At 39.8% G+C, this 25,285-nt stretch overlaps 1 long non-coding RNA gene across 1 annotated transcript in view; it reads left to right on the forward strand.

Annotated features, from left to right (window-relative positions):
- Positions 1-23,934, forward strand: part of LOC119046525 (uncharacterized) — a 30,568-nt gene extending 6,634 nt beyond the window's left edge. Inside the window, exons 2-3 of the long non-coding RNA XR_005082003.2 lie at positions 8,309-8,621; positions 23,319-23,934. This is a non-coding gene — a long non-coding RNA (uncharacterized LOC119046525). The remainder of the gene's footprint in view (positions 1-8,308; positions 8,622-23,318) is intronic.
- The last annotated feature ends 1,351 nt before the right edge of the window (positions 23,935-25,285 follow it).

Consider the following 25,285-nt stretch of genomic DNA (forward strand, 5'->3'; position numbering starts at 1 on the left):
GCATGCTAATCATATCCAGTAACTCCCTTTTTTACCATATGGTTTCTTTTAAAAGGCTTCTTAAACTTTGCTGCCCTGGCTGGGTGGCTCAGTTGGTTCGAGCATTGTCTCATAATCCAAAATGTTCCAGGTCCAATCTTTGGTCAGGGCACATCCCAAGGTTGTGGGTTCGATTCCTGGTTAGGACACATGTAGGAGGCAACCAATTAATGTTTCTCTCTCTCTGTCTGTCTCTCAAATCAGTATAAACATATCCTCAGGTGAGCATTGAAAAAATTTTTTTTGCTTCTGTGATATATTCCTTTCCAATGGAACTAGAATTGCTGAAACATTGAATTTATTTCCAGAAACAGGGACTAGATCTGAGCACATTCATCAGTTATCTTTTTAGGCTTTATTTGTAGAATCAGTTGCTACAATGACAAATATTTATCCACCCTGGCTGGTGTAGCTCAGTGAATTGAGTGCAGGCCTGTGAACCAAAGTCACCAGTTTGATTCCCAGTCAGGGCACATGCCTGGGTTGCAGGCCAGGTCCCCAGTAGGGGGGGCGTGAGAGGCAACCACACATTGATGTTTCTCTCTCTCTCTCTTCTTTTCCTCCCCTCTTTCTAAAATAAATAAATGAATAACATCTTTAAAAATCAAATACTTATTGAACACAGCTCCTGCCCTAAGAATGCAACTGGAACAAATGGAGGTAGTACAACTCAGAATGGACCAAGTGCTACAATTCCAACAAAGCTCAATGTGTATATAAAAAGTGATCAGAATGGAATCTGAAATAAACACCTCTTCCAGTTCTGCTTTTCTTTTTCTTTCTCTAGTAGTAGCATTAAAGTATAATTACTAGGAACAAAAACTAGTTACATTAATCGAGGCTCAGTGTCTTATATCTGAATCATTTATTTCTATGAGGTCAAGCCCCTGAAAGTGTAAGTTTATACTTAACCACAAGGAACAGCTGTGGAAAACAGTTGGCAGTTCCTCAAAACATTAAACAGAATTACCATATGATTTAGCAATTCTACCCTTAGGTACGTTCCCTAAAGAATTGAAAGCAGAGACATAAACAGATAATTTTATACCAATGTTCTTAGCAGCACAATAACTAAAAGGTGGAAACATCTCAAGGTTCCACCAGCAAATGAATGGATAAAAGAAATGCAGTACACATGTATGTGGTGGAATATTACACACCCTTAAAAAGCAGGAAATCCTGATACACATTCCAATGTACATGAAACTTGAAAACATAACATGAAGTGAAATAGCCAGACACAAAAGGACAAATACTGTAAGATTCCACTTATATGAAGTACCAAGAGAGGCCAATTCATGGAAGAATAGAAGAAAGTAGAATAGAAGTTACCAGAGACTGGGGAAAAGGGGAACTGAGAGTGCTTGTTTTATAGGGAAACATTTTCTGTTTGGGTGTTGAAAAGGTTCTGGAAATGGATAGTGGTGACTTTTGCACAATGTTGAGAATACTTACAGCCACCAATCTAAATACTTAAAAATGGCAAAAATGGTACATTTTTGGTTATGTCTATTTCTCACAATAAAAAGTCTACACTTACAACAAATAATGAAAACTGGGGAATAGTTCAAGATGTTGAAATATTGCTCTCACAAGTCTAAAGATCATTAAAATTAAATGTCCAGTATATGCATTCTAAGGCTATGAATTGTGTGTGTCCTCACTTTAGGAAATCTAATAGAATTGCAAAAACAAAGAGGCGGTTGCATTTGCAGAGGGATTTATCCAAGAATTCCTTTGAACAAGGAACTTCTCTAGTAAACTTAATTGTTCCCTCACTGATCAGGAACAACTGAACGAAGCCTGCTCAGGGCAGAAACCTCTCTGGAATGCAGTGTCGGGGGCTGGGGTCCCTCTCCAGCATAAGGTCTCACACAGAAGACCAGCCACCAGTGTTTTTCCTTTCTCGGAGGAGCTCTGGCCCCTCTTGAGCCTCCTACAATAATCCAACACCCCTTAGAAGAGCTGGAGATGTGCGGAGGAGCACAAAACTCCCAAGCTGATGACCTGAGTTTTCATTTCAATAGTTCAGCTACTTTTTCTATTAGACTGTAAACCCCTCGAGGGATCAGGTTTTCTTTGTAGTGTGCTGCCTTGCAAGCATTCCATGCATAACAGGTACATAATATTAATTACTGAATAAGTGAATTTAATATTGACTTATGGCAGTGGGGGGGTCAAATAAAAATTGTTATAAAGCATCAGTGAAATCCAAATATACAGGAAATCTACTTGAGTCTTATTTTTTAAAGATTTTATTTATTTTAGAGACAGGGAAAGGGAGGGTGAAAGAGGAGAGAAACATCGATGTGAGAGAGAAACAGCATTTGGTTACTTCTCATTCAAACCCACAACCCAGGCATGTGCCCTGACCCAGGATGGAACTGGTGACCTTTGCTTTGAGGGACAACGCCCAACCGACTGAGCCACACTGGCCAGGGCCTACTTGAGTCTTAAAAGTTCAAATAACCCATACAATCTCAGAAAAACACCCCTTAAAACATTAAGAGAGGAAAACCTGTGTTCAAGTTTATCAATCCTACCTTCTCCTACAAAAGAAAGGATGTATTTTCTACTGCGTTTGTAACGCTGCCATGCACCTGAATCAGCACATTCACTGGGTTCACAATAAACACTGTTGACAGAGTAAATGACAAGGCAAAAAATAGCTTGCAGAACTTCTCATATTTTACAAGTGTAGAAAGCATATTAAACCATCTGCTGATTAAAACTATGCATGTTTTGACTTGCATCTGAATCAAATTAACATACATAAATCCAGCATCTCCACATCACTGGATTCACAGTCACAGCCAATGTAATTTTCCATGTTTCTTCAAATTCATCAATTTCAGAGTGACATAATTAAGTTATTAAGCATAAATATACAGTAATAATTTATAACTAGAAGTTATTTTTGTTTTATTTCAGTTTGACGATCATTTACACTCTTTAAAAAGGCATAAATTCATTTAAAATCTAAAATTTTATGTTCAAGTTTGCTTTATAATACCTGGTGAAACGACACCAGGTGTTAGACTGGTTAAGTCAGACTGGACCTCGGTTCAGCAAGCTTGGTTCTTGAGTTCTGGCTAAGAAAATTCAAAGCCGAGATTCGAACTAAAAGTGAAAGTTTGTTTGGACAGTCACCTAGGCAAAAGTGACCTGAAAATGGGCTCAGGAAACAAGTCACACTGGCAAAAGAAGGGTCCTTGGAGTTTAAGAGAGAGAGGCAAGGAAAATGCAAAAATGCGCCTGGAGGAGGAGGTGGGGACAGGAGCGGGTGGGTGTACCACACAGCGAAAGCACACTGGGTCCTCCCTCTTGAGGATGTTTATCTGGAGGTCTCTGGGAAGGACCCCAATAAAATATTCATCAGCTCTCCAGGTGGGCCTTTTCGTGGGCCTTGGTCTCTACTGATGGGTCAGTGTCAGGGCAGCGGGTCCTCAGTCAATGCAGCTGGTCCTCAGGTAGGCCAAGGCATTGCTTATCTGGTTTTGCTGCTTTTCTGGGCCTAGAGCCGAAATGCAACTGAGGCCCAAGTGTTATCACTAGGGCTTAATGCTTAAGGGAGAGGCTGTGCATAGGCTTGTATGAGGCTGTTCTCTGGACCCCTTGTTCTTATACCAAGGGGATTTACCCTGCATGCCTAGCAACATGCCAGGGGAAGAAAAGTCAAGGGAGGATCTGAACCACACAACCAGTAATATTAAAGTTCAGGGGGTTAAACCACATGACCAGTGAAATGCTAGGCGAGAAAAAGTTACTCTGGGATCAAGGTCCTTGTTTTCCCAGTTATGCTTGTTGCTAGGCACCCAGGCCTTAGAGCCCTGGTGACCTTCTATGCCTGGCCCGTTGTCCTTGTTCTGCTATGTCTGTCTAACTGCCTAACACAATATTACCATGGAAAACTAAAATTTGAAGTATAGAGCAGGAACTATTACCCCTCAGTATGATAAACTGGGATTGACCAAAGTAATACACGTTGCTCCCTAGCACCTTACTATTTTATATAACACCATATTGCAGCTTCTGTAACTTCAGCTTCTACCTGTCTCTCTGCTCCTGCTTGTCCATCACCACCTTCCTCTCTCTCTAAGGCCCTGTCTGGAGCAGGGAAGATTCTCTATGAAGTAGAGGAACAATTTTATGTACTGTGTACTGATGGGCCAAGCAGCTGCCCCAGGAGGAAGAATACATTCAAACTGCAAATCTGGATCAGATGTAACATCAGGTCTGGGCCAAGACCATTAAGAGGGCTCCAGTTGCTGTCATACTAAGAGACACCCGTCCCTCCCTCTCAACTCCTCAGGCCCCCAGGACTCACCACCATCTGAAGCACCTGTCTAGGAGCAAGCATGTAGCCTGGATGGGATCTCTAGCACCCTGTACCCTGCTATTGATACACCTCTGACACTGTGGTCATTGGGTCCTCCCAGGACAGCTGGCATTGAGTCTACGAGAAAAATAGGAGTCTTTCTACCACCAGGTTTTCTAGCCTTGTCTGATAATAAGAATCATCCAGGACTATTGATATAATCACAGATTCCCAGGCCCTTTCCCTAGGTATATGTATTCAGTAGGTCTATTTGGGTTCTGAGGGCCTAGAACAAGGTACCTATGATGTGCTTTAGTAATAGGTAGAGTACTTGAACTAAAGGCAATTTTAACTACAAGCTCAGGGGAAATTTATGCCCCTCCCCTTAAACTACCTAGACAAATTTGACCTAAGACCTTTCCCATAAGAGATTATCAGAAAAAAACTTCTTTTCCCTATCTCTAGGGCAGAGAAAACTACTAATTACAGAACTTCTGCTCTTCAGCAATGCACTTCGGAGCCTCCAAGGCATGTTACCTCATCCCTAGCTCAGGGTGTCTTAAGTACCTCAGTCCTCCTTTCTGTCTCTGAGCCTCTCCTCTGTGCACAGGGTCCCTGACTCTCTCACACATCTGCGGTTCCCATGTGCAGGATAAGAAGTTTGATTTTCTCTTGTCCATCTACCTCCTGTTAATTTGATTATTCAGGCAGCCAAAAGAACCACAGGAAGGGAAGGGAACTTTTTCCCCCTTCCCCACAGGATTCGGGAATCTGAATTTTTAAAACTGTCCAGGTAATGCTTTTCACCAAGGAATTTTGGGAAATACTGAGTTCAAGCACTCTTCAAAATGTTCTAGAGTCTCCCAGTGAGGGGAGTTGCCCTGCATGTACTGAAGCCTTGCCTTCTACTGGGATAATAAAGATGAGTATGTTTTGGATAATAAAGGTGAGTGTGCTTTGTACACGAGGATGTCTTTGTAAATCCAGGGCATCTTGTTATTATTGTGATCATATACCTTTAGCCTCAGCCACCAGGATGTTATGCACAGCTGGGGGGAGCTTCTCAATACCCAGGTCTAAGAGACCAACTATGTCCCTGAGGTCCTAGAAGATGGAAGGGATGTGGAGTGGTCAAACCAGAGGCCAGAGAGAGAAGGCAGAGTAAAGGCTGGAGTCTGGAAATTACTACATAGGAAGTTCAACCTACAAGTACCTTGGCTGTTGATATAAATCATAGGAAAAAGGAGGGAAATTGAGGGGGGTGGGATGTAAACAGCATGCATTTTCAGATATTAAAGACTAAATACATTAGCTAAATTATTCATCTATTGAACCCCCAATTTTATTTTTTAGTGTTACTATGTGAGTGAATGTGAGCTGGGCTCTGAGACACATCTAGGTGCTGAGATAAGCACTGACGATGGGCTACCGTACAAAGGGGGGCCCGTGAGTTTGAATCATCTACCTGAGGTTGCCACAGCTAAGGAAAAGTTTCTGTCCGGGTGGTTTTGCTGTTGACTTAACATAAATTAGAGATGGATGTAGTTAGAGTGTGGTTTTCCTTTATGGACACAAAGACCAGACCCTTCCATACAATATTGATGAAGAATATTTGCAGTGATACCAGAAATGAAAGAAATGCATATTCCCACAGAGTGCTGAAAGATAACTTAGAAATAACAGCCACTCTCTTTTTGAAAGTTGAATATGAAGGGTTTTTTTTAAGATTTTATTTATTTATCTTTAGAGGAGAAGGGAAGGAGAGAAGGAGAGAAACATCAATGTATGGTTGCCTTTCGTGCATCCCCTGCTGGGAACTGGCCTGCAACCCAGGCATGTGCCCTGACTGGGAATCGAACCGTAATTGTCTGGTTCACAGGCCCGGGCTCAATCCACTGAGCTACACCAGCCAGGGCAAATATGAAGTTTTGAGTTAAATAGTAGCCTTCAGGATCACAGAGCATTAAGAAAAGGAAAATTATAACTTGCCCTGGCCAGTGTGGTTCAGTGGATTGAGCACCGGACTGTAAACCAAAGAAAAGGAAAACTAAGCTCTAAGTTTCCTGAAAAAGATTAATTCAGTCTTCTGTGATTAAGTTCCTGCGTAGTGATGGAGAAATGGCCTGGCTTTTTACGATCCCATCTAAAACCATGATTATACAACTAGACATCAGCAACTCCACTCAGCAAAGGCACATCTATACAAACAAATAGCATGAATGAGAACAGCAGTTAAGTCTCCTAGATGCAATGGTTGGGAAGGTAGGGGAGGAACAAATTTTTCCCTACCCCCAAGGCTCTTCTGGCTGGTCTAATAATCAAATAGATATGAGGCAGATTGGCAAGAGAAAATAAGCAAATTTAATACATATATATGTATGGAAACTCTGCATATACCAGTCAAGAGACTGCACATGCAGAAGAGGTTCTGAGATCTAAAGAGAACATGAGTATATGAGATATTCTGAGATGGGGGTGAGATAAGTTGACTTGGGGGGGCTCCAAATTTCATTACAGGACAATAAGAAGAGGAGTTTAGTAAATAGAAGTTTGCCTTGCCCTGTAGACAAGTAGAAAGAAATTACGTCTGATAATCTCTAATGGGCAAGGCCTCTAACTCAAATTTCTTCTAGGCTGAAGTTTCTCCTGAGTCTGAGGCTAAAGTTGCCTTTAGCTCCAAGTAATTGCATAGCACAGTGGGGCATCTTGGGGTAACTCTTTTTGGATCCCCACAGGAAGAATCCTTCAAGTTTCTGAATAAATTTTTATTTCTTTATTTTTTAAAAGATGTTATTTGCTTATTTTTAGAGCAAGGGGAAGGGAGAAAGAAAGGGAGAGAAAGATCAATGTGTGGTTGCCTCTCATGTACCCCCCCCCCCCAACTGGAGACCCAGCTTGCAACCCAGGCATTCTCCAGCCTGACTGGTAATTGAACTGGCGACCCTTTTGTTTGCAGGCCAGCACTCAATCCACTGAGCCACACCAGCCAGGGCTGAATAAGTTTTTTTGAAACAAAGGAATTCAAAGTTAACTCAGGAATGTATTTTAGCCTCTTTAGAAGCTGTGGCTTCTTCCACTGTGACAAACATTCCCAAGCACTTGAGTCACAGCCAGAAGACGGCTTTGGAATAATTTGGAAGCATATTAGATGCCAAAATATGGTAAATACCAAATATGCCTCAAATTACCCTCCTTTGTCACATAAACTATGTGAAAGACACTTACTAATTCTCATTTTCAATTATATTTCCTTAGGTCTCATTACTTTTTCCTCACGTATGTATAACAAAAAAAAAGTTTTTCCATACCCATCCTGCTGATAAAATTTCAATCACTGAAACTTTCCCTTTAAAACTAACAAGGTTTTTATCTCCCAGATAACGATTTTGCAGGCCACTCACAATTACCGGTGGAGCTGAAACTGGAGCAGCACAGATAAATGAGATCCCTGTAGATAAGCCACAGAATTCAGGGCAGTCTGGAGAAGCAGCCTCTCCCCTCACTTAACCTTGTACCGGAGCTACCTTGGGTAATTTGATTCCTGATGCACCTTTCTCTGTCAGAATGGAAAGTAGACTTTAGGGAGATGTTAGACGGGTAGAGGAGGAGAAAACACCTTGTGAAGGAAGGAAAACTGTGTGAGGACATAGAAGACCTACCCCAACTAATTTGCCGCCTCAGGTCAGTTACTGCACTACTCAAAAACCTTGTTCCTATATGGCAAAGGGAAGAGGTTAGACTGAACCTGTGGGACAGAGATGGTGATGTGGGAGAACTCTCCAAAGTCCCTGCTTGGGAGCAAGTGAGAATGTAACTGGTTCTCTCCAAATTGTCTACTTTCATCTGTTTACACAGTGGGATTTCATATATGATTTCATTTTCTGAAAGGTATCTCATGCTATAGAAAGTCTGCAAACCCCTGGACTAAATAAAACAACTGTTTACTTTCAGCTCTCACACCCTCTGAATCCATGACAAGAGGGATTAATTCCTGCATAAGCAACTGGATATTGATGGAATCTGCAAAATAAAGACAGGCCTGGAGAGTGTGTAAGAGGAAACGAAGAGAAGCCCAGATGGTGTGCCTCTTCCAGGTTTGGAAAAAGAGTTGTATCTCTCTTCTCTTCTCACAGCAGACGTCCCACTACCCAGTGGATTTCAGCTCTGGCCTTCCAGCAGAATCACCAGGGGTTCGTGCTCCAGTTCTGGGATTTTGACTCAACAGTCATGGGGATGGAGCTTCCTCGGCTGTGTCAGTGTTGGGGTATGTGTTTGTGTGTTTTACAATCCATAGGTAATATTGATGTTAACTAGGATTGAGAATCTCTGCTCCATTTGATCAAAAGACGTTAGTGACCTCTCATAGTGTCAGTTACCATTTTTAGACAGATGGCTACAAATCGAACTCTCTGGAAACAGCCGGCTTCCATCTGGTCGTCTCAGCAGCCAGCCTTGCCTTTAATACCATTCTGTCAGTGCACAGCCCTTCTTCCAGTGTCTCAGGCTCCCAGTGACCTGAAGGCATCTTTGACTCTGTCCCTGTGTTGCCAGCATCCTACCTGCACAAACTTCACAAATCTACCCCTGTATCTGATCCCAAATCGGGCCCCAGCTTTCCATTCCTACTGCCACTCTTCAAATCAGGCTCCCTTTATGAATTGTCTATATTATTTATAGACACTTACAGAGGTCTTGCTCTCCCATCTTTATCTCCTTTGATTCATACTAATCTGACTTTGTTAGCTCCTTGTTTAAAATAACTACGGTGGCTCCCACTGCCTAGTCTTTCAAAATAAACCCCTTCGTCTATCTTTTAGATTCCACAATCTAAGCTTCCAGCCTCATCTTTGATTACGCAGCAGCTTGAACACAATCCACCATCAAAGAATATTTGCTCTTTCTGTTAAAAATACATCCTAGGCTTTCCTGATTATGTGCCCTCACCCTTGCTACTCCCTCAGCCTAGAACTCCCTCTTTCTCATTCTATGCTACTTCCGCCCTAAAGGCTCTCCAGAGCTTTGCAAGTGAATCTGTAATTGTGCAAGAACCTTATTTTCTTTAATTTGCTCTTTTATTTTGATTTCTCTCCTTTGACTCAAACTGACCTCACCTAGCATCCTCGCTCACCCCCCTCCTTCTCCCTGGCTCAATTATGAAGCCCTCAAGACAAGGAGATTCTGGTCAGCATCCAGTAGTCTTAGAAAAAGAGCCTCAGGTCTATTGACCACAGAAGAAAGCATTTTAGTGGAACTAGAGATCCTATGTAGGCCTCAGACGTGTTTCAATTGCAGACCTACCCCACTGACCCTATTCTTGTGAAACCAGATAAAGCGATGCGATGGCTGACATCAGGACCAGAAGCAAAGATCACCTAACCCCTGCCCCAGTGCCAGCCAGTCAACAGAAACCAAAGCACCGACAGTGACTCTAATGCCCTTAGTCACTATGTTTAATGATTTTCTCCCTATACAGTACATCCCCTGGAAGCCATCGGGGAGCCAGGTCCTTCAGCATTAGCTCACCTATGACTCTGGGCATGGCACCATCTTCTTAATCCTTATATTCTTGGCTGCAAACGCAGGTTCATGCCCTGCTGGGCCTTGATGCTCACAGGCAAACCGACCACTCAGTCAGGTAACAAATCTGAAGCACAGTGAAAAACATTGTGCTGGACCCTCTTTCCTGGCAGTCACTATATCCTGTCTTGTAGCATGGTTATCTATAGCTGTGTCTTATCCCCTTTACTGAGCTGTCGCTTCTTCAGAGCACTGCCCAGTGAGCCTTGTAGCTGTCTGGAAAGAGAGTGAATTTGGGCCTGAGAGCCCTATATTTAAGTTACAGCTCTGCTACCTAACCTCTGTTTGAACTGTCAAATTATTTAACCATTTCCTGCTTTAGATTCCTCTCCTGTAAAATTAGAATATTAATATCCAGTTCCTAGGATTAGCATGAAGTCTGAATGACATAATAGACACAGAAGGTGTTCGACACACACAAAAAGGCTCTCAACCAGCGGTAGTTCCCACTAGTAAATGTTGAATGGTGACGTGGTGGACTGTTATCTGTAATAAAAGGTGATGTTCCACTAACCCAGCCTTATGGAAAAACCTTTCTCTACAGATATTCACTATCTTGTCTTTGTTACTCATTAAGAAGATGATGGAGCTATTTTTGTTTTTGAGATAAGACTCTGGAGCAGACGTAATGCCTTCTTCTCTCTTATCTATTGGCCAGTATAATAAGGGTTGGTAGTAACAGTGAAATAGAAGATAAATGGTAAAGGGAAAAAGAAAACAGTAAGAAAAATCTGAATTAAAATATCTAGAAATACATTTTAAGAAACAAAAAATAACCACAACTTTGCAAAACACATGTTACCAAGTTACATCATGTATACAAAAGAATAAGCCACCATAGTCAGGAAGGTAGAAAACATTAAATTATAAAGAGCTAGTACTCTTGAACATCAAATACAATATATATGTGTGTGTGTGTGTGTGTGTGTGTGTGTGTGTGTGTGTGTAATTGCTTCTACAAATGCTTAAAATACATTTGGTAAGATTCAACAGCAATCCCTAATAACATTATTTTAAAAGTAGAAATAAAAAAATATTTCCTTAATATAAGAAAAAGTATAAGATTGAAACCAACAGCCAGCATTATGTTTATTAGTAATATTACTGAAATACCAATTAAAATATCTACAAAAGAAGGAACATTATTTAATATTGTCCTGAAAGTTATTTTCAAAGCAACAAGACATGATACAATATTAAAGTTATATTATTATTAGTGAAGAGGTAAGATGATATTTATTTTTGGTTGAAATCATTATACAACTGTAATTCCAAAGAAATAATTTAAAATTTGATTAAATGCAAAGGGAAAAATATATAATAAACAGCCAGAAATAAAAAATATTCCAATATAATTGAAATAATCAGCTAGAAACTTTTATATGTATATTTATATATGGTTCGGTAAAAAGATGTTAAATGGTTATGAGAACAAAATCAACAGAGAGCCCATACACAGTAACACCAAAAAATAAAAAACATCTTAGAAGTGGCCTTAGTGCACAGTGTCTTTCATCTAGTCATGGAAAAGAGCAAAATTTTATTAAGATATACTTATTAAAGCTTAAGAAAGTAGAGAAATATACTGTGTTTCTGAGTATGAAGACATTGTTAGAAATATTTAAATATTTTCAAAATAATAAGGTTTAATTAAGACATTTGATAAGTATTTATTGAGTATATATTATATGCCTAGCAAAATCCTAGGTACTGGGGATAATCATATGAGCAGTGAATAACATGAAGACTTTGCTCACATGGTGTTTAGATTCTCATGGAGCTGACGTACCAAATAAAGTCTTACTAAAATACTATGTCAGGCAATGATGTGTACATTGAACACAAATATGACAGAGTTAAGAGATAATGAAAGGAGGGAGGTGCTGTTTAGAACACAGTGATCAGGAAAGGCCCCTGAGGAAGTAGCAGCTGAAAGGTATTTGAATAAACTGTAGGACAGAGCTGTGCATCTGTCTGGGAGAAGGGTGTTAACTTGCAGAGGGAATAGCAAGCGAGAAGACCCAGATGTGGAACTATGCTTGATGTCTTTCTGGAACAATAAATGATCCAATCTTGCTAAAGCACAGCAAGTGAAGTGGAGACTAGTAGGCGATGAGGACAGAAATAATGTGGGACAGATCATATAGGGTCTTATAAACCTGTAAGGACTTGTGGTTTTGTCCTAAGTCAATGGGAGCCAATTGAATATTGTGATCAGCTGATGGTGTGATCTAATCAATTTTTTAAAAGAATTGTATGGTCTCAGTGCTGAGACTGGGGTAGAAGTGAGGGGGATGTAGTGAGAGCCATTAGGAGGCTATGTCAGTCATTCAAATTGGGGCAAATGTGCTTGTGCTAGGGTAGAAAGGGGCAAGTCAGGAGGATGTCCCAGATATACTTTGGAGGAAGACATAAAATATTTGCCGATGGGTCAGGTAAGAGAGGTGAAAGGAATAGAGGAATCAAGATTGGATCCTAGGTTTTTGTCTTAAGCAACTATTTGGGTCATAGTGTTAATTACCAGGATGGGGAACACTGGGAAAGGAACAGAAGTTTTGGAATTAAAACCAAGAGCTGTGTTTTTGAACATATGAAGTTTGAGATCCCAAGAAGAGATGCTGAGCAGGCAGTTGCTATGAATCTGAAGGCCAACAGCAGATAGATGGAATCTAAAGCCAATGGACTAGATGAGGTCATCTACGGAGAGAATGTGCACAGAGAGATGCCCAGGGGTCATGTACATCTCAAATTTGGGACAAGGAAGAAGACCCAGCAGAGAAGACTGAAAGGTGGCACCTAGTAAAATAGGACAGAACCTGGGAGAATCTGGAGTCTCAGAAGCAAAATAAGTGGTTGGATATAGCCCCCATCAAATATCAATGATTTATTTTTATTAACTGACAAAACCATTCTAAAACATATCAGAAAAGCATAATACACACCTAGGATAATGGACCATCATGCCACATGCTTCCACTGTAACAACTGATAGGGGCATGCTATTGTTATAACCTTGCAAAGTGACAATGAAACCGTTAAGCTTATATAAGCGTTGTCTCCCACTATATAAGCCCTCCATTTTTATATTGGCATATTTGTTTCAGTCACCTTGATGGTATTTCTATAGCAAGTTAATCAAATGTAGCACATGCTGGAGAAAAATTTGTCTAAAAAAATTTGACTTTTGATACACATAAACTGACCTATTTTATATAAGAATCTATTATGCCATAAAGAAGCATATTAAATCACTGGGCAGGGATGAATTATTCAATAAGTGGTACTGGGAAAAATGTCTAGAAATATGAATACTAAATTAATTTCTCACTCCATCCCACATACCTAAGTAAATTCCAGATTGATTAAAAAGTTAAATACTTAAAATTCTAATAGAAATGTTTGAAGAAAGTGCAGATATCTATTTATAAAACTTGTAAAAGAGGGAAGATTTCCTAAGCTTAGAAATAACCAAAGAAATTGTAAAGTAAAAGACCAGCATATCTGAATCTATGAAAATGGAAAATTCTATGCACAAAAGACTATGAGGTAAATATTAAAATGGGAAAATGTCTTTAATAAAATTTCAGAGTTAATATATTTCCTCCATAAAGAGCTCACACAAGCAAACTGATAAGAAAAGCAGCAGTAGGGCCTGACTGATAACTAGTTAATAGAATACTCATAAAAGAGATCATTACTCAAGGAAGAAAATTGTGCTAGTCGACTCACATGCAAGCATCTTGATTCTTGCTAATAACCAAATAAATAACACAATAAATTATTAATTTTTTCACCAATCCTATTACTAAAGATTTGTTTTAAAATCATAATTATATAGTCTTGGGAAGAGTTCAGTAAGAAGGGCCTTCTTTTACTCTGATGGTATACATTTAGAGAAGCAATTTGAATTTGTATCAAAATCCTTTAAAAAAAGTTTATATTCAATTAATCATAACTGATAACCCAGTATCTCTACTTACAGACTATCTTAAAGAAATACTCATTCTATGAAAAAAAGCTTTTTATTTTAAAAATTCAGAATATGATTATTTATAATAGCTTCCAAAAGGAAATAATATAAAAGTTATGCAGATATAATGGACATGAAATGGTTAAGTAGAAAACAACCTCCCAGCTACTGCTAGAAAATATTCTTAATGTTATAAAGGAATTTTCACCCTGTGCATATTTCAGCCCATTTGGGATCTCCTTGTAGCTCTGACCCCAATCAGTATGTTACTCTGTCCATCAAAAGGAGAAGAATTACACTTCCATCAACAATGTGGGCAGAACATCAAGGCCACTGACCAGGGAACAAACAGAACCCAGATTAAAGAACTAGAAAGCTTCAGGGTCATGCAAATACAAAGGGAGTCTGTCTGACAATAAATAAGCAGCTGTAGACATCTTTGCAGAGCTTATTGAAGGAAAACAAAGTCTTCCTTGCAATAAAATTGATAAAGACTATTATTTTGAGCAAACTCAAAGCAGAGAAAGACAGATTTTCTGTAAAGAAATAAGGGTCACAATAAAAGAAAAAGACATTCTGGCAAATACTGGCATTGGAAAAGAAGATGAAGACCATCAGCAGAACTCCAGAGTCCTAGGCAGAGGAATCAAGACCTAACTAGAAATGGCTCACTCAATCACACAGCCACACACATTCATTTATTCACTCTTTCATTAACTTGTTAGTTGAGTCATCAAATATTTATTGAGCAGCAAATATATGAGATTTGTCTAGAAAAATGCACAGCCATTGTTAATATAATTAGGACAGCTTCCCTGACATTGATGCAACCTGGCAGCCAAGGAGAGTGGACTGGAATGTGCATGCATGTACAACGGTGACTTCACTGTACTAGTCAGTGAGGGCAGGAGACACCCTTGAGTGAGTATGTGTACAGTGTGGCCATTGCCTTCAAAATGACAGAGCAAGTAGAGCAACAAAGCTGCATGAAATTTTGTGTTGAGCTTGAACAGTCCTCTGAGGACTATTCTGATTGAGTCAGAAGGCTGTAACGATGGGCAACTGGTGATTGGCAGCTTCATCAAGACAACGTGCCTGCTCAGGCATCATGTCTCTTGCCAAGTTTTTTGGGGAAACATCTAAGCACCCAGATGACTCAGCCCCCTACAGTCCAGATTTGACACCCTGTGACTTCTGGCTTTTCCCAAAACTAATATCACCTTTGAAAGGGAAGAGATTTCAGACTGTCAAGGGAGTTCAGGAAAATACGACAGGCAGATGATGTCTATTGGGAGAACTGTGTGAGGTCTCATGGCCTACTTTGAAGGGGATGGAGGTGTCATTGTCCTATGTACACGTTTCTTGTATTTTGTATCTTCTTCAATAAATGTCTCTTTTTCATAGTACATAGCTGGATACTTTCTGGGCAGACCTCATATACTAACCTCTAAGCAAGTCCTGGTGATTATATTAGTGAAAAAACCAAAGATTTGTTTTCATAGAACATATGATAGTAGCAAAGCTAGGCATAAAATGTGATAAGTACTAACAAAAAGGAAGTTTTGAAATCCTCAAGAGTGACTAAAGAACCCAACCTAACTCAGAGGGTCAGAGAATCCACTTTTGGGTTTCATGAGACTTGAAGTTTTAAATGAAAGTTGAAAGCGAAAAAGATTTAGCTAGGGTAAGGATTCTTACCAATTCTTTAGTAGAGAAGAAAATGTAATTATAGTTTTTGTTCCATTTTATGAATTTCATCATATTCAGCAAATTTGATGAATTTTATCAAGACCTAAATTATTATTTTGGGTAGATTTTCTGGCTGTGTGGACCCTTTCCATCTAATCAGTCAAGATTCTGGTATTTAGCAACACTTCTGCCTGGGTACTCTAACCATTACCAAAACATGACCATTTAGTATAGTCATTTCAAAATCATATCTTCACTTAAAGCAACTAAGTGTTGAGTGCCTATTGTATACTAAGCTCTATATTTGATGAAGTTAGAATGGAGAGGAAGACAGACAAGGTCCCTGAACTTATGGAGTTTACATTCTAGTTTCTAATATTCTAATTAATTCCCAACAGCAATATATAGGGATGACCACTTTACAGCATTCTCACCAGCATTGGGTATTATCATCACTTGCTTTTGTAATGGAGAAAAGTACAAAATTATTAAGGCATTCTTATTGGTTGAATTGTGCCCAACCCAAAAAATCTGTTAAAGTATTGATTAAAGCAATTACTTCACTAAAGTAATTAGTTAAGATGAGGTCTTTATGGTGGTCCCTAACCTAGCACAACTGGTGCCCTTTGGAAAAAGGGCATTTGGACACAGACACAGACGCACACACAGGGAAAAGGCCGAGACAGAGGCTGTGCAGCTACCAACCAAGGAAAACACCAGCAGGAAACCACCAGGAACCAGGACAAAGGCATGGAACAGATTCCTCCTCACAGCACTCAGAAGGAACCAACCCTGCGACACACAATCACCTCAGACTTCTGGCCTCCACCACTATCACACAGTAGGTTTCTCTTGTTTAAGCCCCCAGTCTGTGTGCTTTGCTGTGGCCCTCTGAGCAAGTACAACAGGCAGATTCCTTACTTTGGGTTCCCTTGAAAGCAGAGATTGAGAAAAGAATTTGCTGCTAATTAATGTTTGATGCATGCTCAGAATGTAAACCTCGCTTTCAGATGTAGCACGATTTCTGTTAGTTTCTTCTTAGTTTCCCAGTGGGTGTAGACATAAAAAATGACCAGGAAAACCACAGGCCTTCAATGAACTGTAACAGTTGCCAGCACAGATAGCCAAAGCTGGGTGACCCGTGAGTAGAACTGGATGCATGAGTAGATCTAGGTGTTGTGGAGCTTGAGGTTTATTTAATAGTCTATAAGAGTATAGAATTATAAATAAAAATTGGGTATAAAACTAAACATTTACTTCAAATAAAAATAAATTAAAACAAGTTACAAATATTAGAAAGATAATAAACACAGCAAATACCCCTAAGTTTAGAACCATATAACACTCTTTTAATTATCTCACATCCTTTTATAATGTTTTTGTTCTACATATTTGGGCTGTATATTCTTTGATCAACTCCTCATATGACATCAATTTTGTAACATGGCTTTCTGTAGAGAGAAAAGAAAATTGTCTTCTTCTAGCATGGGTAGTTAGAATTTGTGTTTCATTACTGGTGGATGGCATCCATAAAACATGCAATGTTACACATCGATGTAGATGCTGCTATAGGGTTGTGAGCCAGAAACACAGGAATTCTAACAAAATCTATTTAAAGGAATTTTATGAAAACAAAGTTGGAGTTCATAATTATATGTGATGTATTATTAAGTACATTTCTCACAGAAGAGACTGTCTTCTTGATGATGACTGAATCCCCTGCCTATAACTTTACACCTCTGATGCTTGGAGGAATTTTCCAGAAAATTATTTCTGGCTGTAATCATTGCAAGCCTTGTTTCTCTCTACTCCCCACATACTTCCAGTGCTAGGTGTTGCAGGATACTTTCTTCTCCTGACCTGATCTCTGACTCTGGTCCTTCAAGTCATGATCCCTGATAAGCTGGCTGAATTCAAGGGCAGGAAGAGTATCCAGAAGCCATTTCTATACCAGGCCAGCCTGTGATAGTTTAACTATATAAGGAAATGACTATGACACTTATAAATATACCATACTAAACCACAACTTAATGTGTCCCCAACTTAACTACCCCTGATTCAAATCCCCAAAATACTCTTGTCCACAGTAACACCACTTGACTGCAATGCGATAAATGGGAAAGCAAAGTGGAAGGAGAATGGCTTTTACCAATTGCAATGAAAGTATTTTACTTTTGCAAAGTTCACACAAATCCATAACTGTGTAAATGTGTCAGGGTCCTTTCTAGAACCTTAGAAAGAATCCACACACGAGAGGGGCATTGAAACTGAAGTTTCATTCACTTCATGGTAAACCTGCCTTTCATGGTGTTAAACGGATGATCTAAAGCTTCATCACAGGTCTGTCTGTCTTTATATGTTTAGTTTTTGATTACTTGTACTTTGGCAGCAGGCAATAAAGTTTAGACAATCCTTCTGGGGCAATGGTAGGCTGTGATGAACTAGAGAGTGGGTCAATGAGAGAAGGATAGTTACAAGGGCTGGAGGATGACAGTGTAGCTGGGAACAATAAGCTACAAGTTCAGAATAAGCTTTTATGTTTGGTATGAAGGATGGAGGATACCTTCAAAGGCAATAGATTATCCATCTGGTTTATTAACCGAAGGAGCCAGAGAACTTGGTTTTGTTCAATCCAGAAAAGTTTGTGATATAAGGATCTACCTGCTGAAAATTCATTTGAGCTATTACTTTGTAACTTGTTTTCATGTAGGCCTCAAGCCAAATTATTTTCTTAAGATGTTTATAAGTGGCAGGTTTGTTTTTAGCAATAGTGAAAATAAATTGGAAAATTCCTAAGTCTGTATAATAATAATGATGATAATATTATCATACTGATATTGTCTTAGTGATAATAATGATACTATTAGTTTGTGGACCCACCAAATTTTGTTTGGTTTTGTATTTTTTCATTCAACTGAAGCCATTGGTGTTAAGGTAAAAATAGTTCTCGATTATTTGCTAGATTTTTTTTATATTAAATGAAGTGTTCTTTTGATTAATAGCTAAATTGCCACTAGAGATCTTCAGGTAGATTAAGGCAAAGAAATAAATTTTCAGAGGAATTAACATGCGATCTATTTTTAAGTGAGTACAAAAACAAACAATCTGACAGGTCAATAAAAGCATTGAGGACTTTAACAGGCATTGACTTTGGATCAGGAGGCTAGAGATTTCCTGGGAGTTCTTCCTAACAAGAAGTATCCTACTCCTGGTTTATCCAGCGACCTGTAAGCTGGACGGATATGCTGACACAGGGTCAGGTTCCCTAAATGCTGTTTAACACACTACCACTAACTTGGCTTTAAACAGCGCAAATGTATCATCATGCAGTTCTGTAGGCCAGCAGTCCACTTGGGTCTCACCGGCCTAAAATCAAGGGGTCGACAGGGCTACGTTCCTTTTCTGAAGGCTCTAGAAAAGAATTCATTTCCTTGCCTTTTCCAGATTCTAGGAACTGCCCACATTGCTTGTTTTGTGGCCCTTTTATCTTCAAGGCCAGCAATGTAGTATTTCTTCCACGGGCACTCCCTTTCCTGACCACAGTTTAGGAAGGTTCTACACATTGCAGGTCTTATATGACTAGACTGAGCCTACCTGGACAACTCAGGCTAATCTCCCCATCTTAAGATCCTTAACTTTAAAAAAAAAAATTTATTTATTTACTTTTAGAGGGGAAGGAAGGGAGAAAGAGGAGGAGAGAAACATCCATGTATGGTTGTCCCTTGTGCACCCCCTTTTGGGGACCTGGCCTGCAACCCAGGCATGTGCCCTGACTGAGATTCAAACCAGCGACCCTTTGCTTCACAAGCCAGCATTCAATCCACTGAACCACACCAGCCAGGGCAAGATCCTTAACTTAATCTCATACGCAAAGTCCCATTGCCATACAAGGTAACATATTCCTAGGTTCTGGGGATTAAAACATGGACTTTAGGGGGCTGTTTTTCTGCTTACCACATTTCCCTGGCTGAGAATATAGACTGTGGGACCAGTTTTCCCACACTGCGGCAAGGACCATTCCATGGCATATTCTCATTCTCAGCCTTCCAAAGGGAGAGGTTTTCCACCATAGCGCTGCAAGAGCAAGGTAGATGGAAATGGCCTTTCTCTTTCAAAATTAATAATAATAATAATAAAGATCATTGGTGACATCTCTCCCCTTAAGAACTCTGAGGGTTGTATTTTGTTTAAGTTGAGTAGCTATCTATCCTGCACATGAGAACAAGAGATAAAATACTACTACTTTGGTAATTATTTGTCTGGCTTGATTTCCATCGCTGATTATACCACATAAGCAAAGGGCATCAAAGTCCATTTCCAGACTCCTGGGTGATCCATTTCCCTTCATTGCTACTTTGTCATTTTGTGCTTTCATGATTTTGCCCATATATTTGCAACTGGGGTGGGGACCACAGCTTACCAGTCAACCGAGCATTATTTTTACCTGCATGCTATTATTCAACTTCCAAGTAACAAACTTCCTTTGAAGTTTACATATCAAAGACAAATCACTCTTCTTTAGACTAAGCCTGAACAGAGCAGCCCAGCATGCCTGGAGAGAGAGATCCCGCTGAGATCTTCTGGCAGACTGTCACCTATTGACCGAAGATCGTTGATTTTGGAAAACGATTAGTTTCATTTAGATGTTGGCCTTGGCTAAGTACTCCTTTCTTTTTATGCTTTGCCATTAAAACTGTTTACAATCCAGACGCTAACCTTTAACTTATTCTTCCTTTGAATTGTTTTGCTAATTGTTACACACAGATACTATCCCACCATCAAGGCTGTTCTTCATGCACTACAATAACAATGAATAAATCAATGAATGAGCAAATGCAACAGTGTTGTGTGGTAGATAAGCCCAGGGCTATCAAATCTCGGCTCCATCAACAACATTTCAGCACTTTTGGGCAGGTGAGCTTCTCTGGACTTCAGTTTTCTCATCTAGAAAAGGTAAATAATAATATCTACATCTTGAGTTTATTGTGAGAATTTGAGATAATATATGTAAAAATCATTGAAACAAAGAAACTGGTAGTAAATCTTTCTCAATAGGAATCATTACCTGGTGTTTTTCTCTTTGGGGATTATATACCTAACCCTCAATAATCCACATGTGGGTTATTCTCTTTGCAAATTGGCTTCAGCACAATTTTGAAAGTAAGTAGATTTTCCCATGAACTCTTCCCTTTCTCTTGGCTGACTTCCTAGTACCAGTCTCGTGTGTGTTTATAGAATGCAAACAATTTAATACTAAGCTACGTATTACATTAGTCGAAAGGTAAATTTGCGGCCACAAATGGAATACATTAAAAAACCAAACATTTATGACATTTCAGTTCTCTAACTTGCTGTTACTTGCCAAGTCTTCTGAACAAGCCAGATGTAAAAATTAATTTTATTGTATTAAATGGGGGGACAGGATATCCTGGCCAAATAATTGTAGGGTTCTGTAATTTTTTTTTTTTACTTGAAACTCTTAGATCATGTCTGTGTATAAACACCAGTATTAATTTTCACCAAATAGCTTTTCTGACATCTGAAATGTTTGCTGCCACTGGCTCGGTCGCATCATCAGGCCAGTCACGTCTGAGCTCAGCCCCTTCTCCAGACCCCTGGGGAGAAAAGTCATGCAATCGTGGCTGGCTGATGAGTTACCAACAATCCCATGGAGTTGAATCCCATAGATTAATGGAGAAGCAGCAAGGTTAATGCCATGGGAAAAAGGCTGAAATGTAAATAATTGGGAATGGTTAATAATGATAGTAAAAATTTGAAAATGAGAGTTTTAACTGAGAGTCTAGAAGGGCAAGGCATCACAATTCCAAACCAAATTAAGATATTGCACTTCTAATACATTACCAGAGGCTAGTAGATAAAGATTTATTTTTTTCTTTTTTTAAATATATTTTATAGATTATGCCATTACAGTTGTTCTACTTCCCCCCTTCATTCCCCTCCACCCTGCAACCCCCACCCCCACCATTCCCCCCTTTAGTTTATGACCACTTGTCTCAAGTTCTTCAGATTCTATATTTCCCATACTATTCTTGCCCTCCCCCCTATCTATTTTCTACCTACCATCTATGATACTTATTTTCTGTACCTTCTCCCCCTTCTCCTCCTCCCACTCCCCTGTTGCTAACCCTCCATGAGATCTTGATTTCTATGTTTCCCTTCCTGATCTAGCTGTCCTTTTAGTTTGCTTTTGTTTTAGATGTGGTTGTTAATAACTGTGAGTTTGCTGTCCTTTCACTGTTCATCTTTTTTATCTTCTTTTTTTTTAGATAAGCTCCTTTAACATTTCATATAATAAGGGCTTGGTAATGATGAAGTCCTTCAACTTGACCTTATCTGAGAAGCACTTTAACTGCCCTTCCATTCTAAATGAAAGCTTTGCTGGATAGAGCAATCTCGGATGTAGGTCTTTGGATTTCATGACTTGGAATACTTCTTTCCAGCCCCTTCTTGCCTGTGAGGTCTTGCCTTTGAGAAATCAGCTGACAGTCTGATGGGAACTCCTTTGTAGGTGACAGTCCCCTTATCTCTTGCTGCTTCTAGGATTCTCTCCTTCATTTTAATCTTGGCTAATTTAATGATGATGTGCCTTGGTGTGTTCCTTCTTGGGTCCAACTTTTTTGGGACTCTCTGGGCTTCCTAGATTTCCTGGAAGTCTATTTTCTTTGCCAGAATGGGGAAGTTCTCCTTTATTATTTGTTCAACTAAGTTTTCCACTGGTGGCTGTTCCTTTCTCCCTTCTGGTACCCGTATAATTCAGATGTTGGAGCATTTAAAGATGTCCCAGAGGTTCCTAAGCCTCTCCTCATTTTTTTTGAATTCTTGTTTCTTCATATTTTCCTGTTTGGTCATTTTTTCCTTCCTTCTGGTCCACTCCCTTGATTTGAGTCCCAGTTTCCTTTTCATCACTGTTGGTTTCCTGTGCAATTCCCTTCATTTCAATTAGCTTAGCCTTCATATGTTCCTCTAATTTGTGACTAAAATCAACCAGTTCTGTGAGCATCCTGATCACCAGTGTTTTGAACTGTGCATCTGAAAGTTTTGCTATTTCTTTGTCACTTAGAGTTATGGGCTCTGGGGATTTGAGGTCTTCTTGAGCCATTTTTGGTCTGTTCGTGCCCGTTAAGTATGAGGAGCAGAGCCTTAGAGGTGGGACGGGGCCACCAGGGCGGGGTTGCTGGTTTGTGATGCTGTATGTGGGGGCAGGGTCAGAGCAGGGAAATGGCAGCCCTCTCTGCTGCCTTCTGCCGCTGGGGCCTGCTCGGTCCCGTCTCAGTGCCCACTCCCTCGCCGGTCCATCTGCGCATGAATGTGCCACCACAGTCAACCTGCTGCCCTGCCCCCTACCTGGATCTGCTAGTTGCTCACTGAGTCATTCACTGAGTCCGCCCTTTGCAACCCCATGCCTGGGATCCGCGCGCCTGAGTCTGTCTGACCAAGTTTTCCTGTGCAACCCCATTCTGCTAGCTGCTGGCTTTGCCCCTCTTACCGGTCAGGCTGAAGAATTCGTTGTTATCAGACTTCTGAAAAGTTCAATTTTCTGTGTTCTGGCTATGTTTTCTGTTGCTAATATTTTATTGTCTCTAAACTTGGTTGTGTGAGAAAGCACAGCGTCTCCACCTATGCCTCCATCTTGGCGGAAGTCCTAGATAAAGATTTAAAAAGAAGAAGAAAAAACAATACATAAATATTCCTGTTTTTTTTTAGGAAGAAGAAAAAAATAAAATTTAAAAAAGGCCAAGGCCAAGTGACAATTAGTGGGAAGAGCATGGATGTGATTCAGCATCATGAGCAAGCTCCACCTCGTCCATCTGTGCTGACTGGTCCAACACCCAGTGAGGAAGAACAGCGTGTCTGTCCTGTGCTCACTTTTATTTTCTTTTTCAAACAACTTTATTGAGATAAAGTTCACATACCATAAAAGTCACCCACCTAAAATATACAATTCAGTGGTTTTCAGTGTATTCACAGACATGTGCAGCCATCACCACAGTCAATGTTAGAACATTTTCATCCAGTCGGAAAGAAACTTCGTGCCCATTAGCTGTGACTGTCTATTTTCCCATTCAGGCCCCAGCCCCAAGCAACCACTGATCTGCTTTAGGAACCTATAGATTAGCTTATTCTAGACATTTCACATAGGTGGAATCATATAATGTCGCGTCTTGTGCCTGGCTTTGTTTTCACTTAGCATAATGTTTCGAAGGTTTATCCAAGTCATAGCACGTATCAGTACTTCTTTCCTTTTTTATAGCCAAATATTCTGCTGCATGGATAGAACACATTTGCTGATCCACCCATTAACTGAAGGACAGTTGGGTTATCTCTACCTTTTGGCTCTTATGAATATTATGAATAAACATTAATGTCTAAGTCTGTGTGGACATATGTTTCCATTTCTCTTACATATATACCTAGGAGTGAAACTGCTGGGTCATGTAGTGATTTTATGTATTATCTATTTGAGGAACTGCCAGGTTGTTTTCCAAAGTAGCTGCACCATTTTATACACCAGCAGCAGTTGTACCTACTCTCATTATTTGGTTTTAAATAGCTTCTTTTATGTGACAAAAGAGGTGGTATGAAAATACAGAATTTACATTTGGGGCAAAATGGCCCAGTATTACTAGTATTCTAAGAAATGTTTATTTTCTACACCATGGTTCTACTACAGCTGTGAGCTGACTTTTCTTCGTTATGTGCTGTAATGATTAAGATGGTCAAAGGAAACTCTAATGCTAGATAGAAAATACATTTAAAAATAGTTCCTATATTACCACTTAAATAATAAACAGCCCAAAGTCCCCCTACCCCACCACCTCAAATGGGCAACCTTTTCCTCACCCTTTGCTCCTCTGGGTGCTTTCCCCTTGCCAATGGCTTGGGTTAGGTCACCGCGGGGTGAGCCTCCCAGAGCCCTTCTACTTCCGCCAACATGACGTGCATCACAGTTTATTTTCACTGCTACATTAATATTTGTCTTGTGCTCCAGTCGAAGGCACTGGGGCAAAGTGACCTTGGCTATCTTCCCACATATTCCCAGCGTCTAGCCTATGTGTCCACTTCATAAGTATTTGTTGAGTGAAGGAACAAGGAAGGTTTACACTAGAGTTTTCCTGGTTACTAAACTTTTCAGTGAGTGTGTATAAATTAGGCTTTATCAAGGCATTTGCTTGGCTTAAATACAAAAAGCCCAAGCTGCATTTTAGCTTTTTGACACGCTCCAAGAACAGGCTTATTTTACCAGCAAATTTCTTCCTGCGTCAGCTAACACTAAGCTGTGTTCAATACTTGTCTAAAAACTATTCTAATCTTCCCTAACAGAGGCCAGAGACTAGCTGAAACAGCTCTGCTGACATTTGGGAAGCTCTGGTTCTGTCAGTCACTTTCTGTTCTTTATCATGTTTGGTTTTTTTTTTCCAAAGGAAAAAGCTGTTTTCCTGTGTGTGAGAACATTCTCTCCTACCTAATAATGCTCAATTGTCTTTCTCTTCCATTAGTGTGTGGGGAAATCTGCCCAGTTGAAATCAGAGCTATGCATGTCAAAGTGTCTCATTCTATATAGATATGCAGCCGTCAGACTGGAGGGAAGGATTGCCTTTAATGAAAACAAGTCATTTTTAACCGATACGACTATAGAATTTATATGACCATGGCTATCTAGATCAAGTGAT

This window comes from Artibeus jamaicensis, unplaced genomic scaffold (assembly GCF_021234435.1).
Source record: "Artibeus jamaicensis isolate MK-2021 breed Jamaican fruit bat unplaced genomic scaffold, CSHL_Jam_final contig_452, whole genome shotgun sequence".
In the NCBI taxonomy this organism is placed as follows: Eukaryota; Metazoa; Chordata; class Mammalia; order Chiroptera; family Phyllostomidae; genus Artibeus; species Artibeus jamaicensis.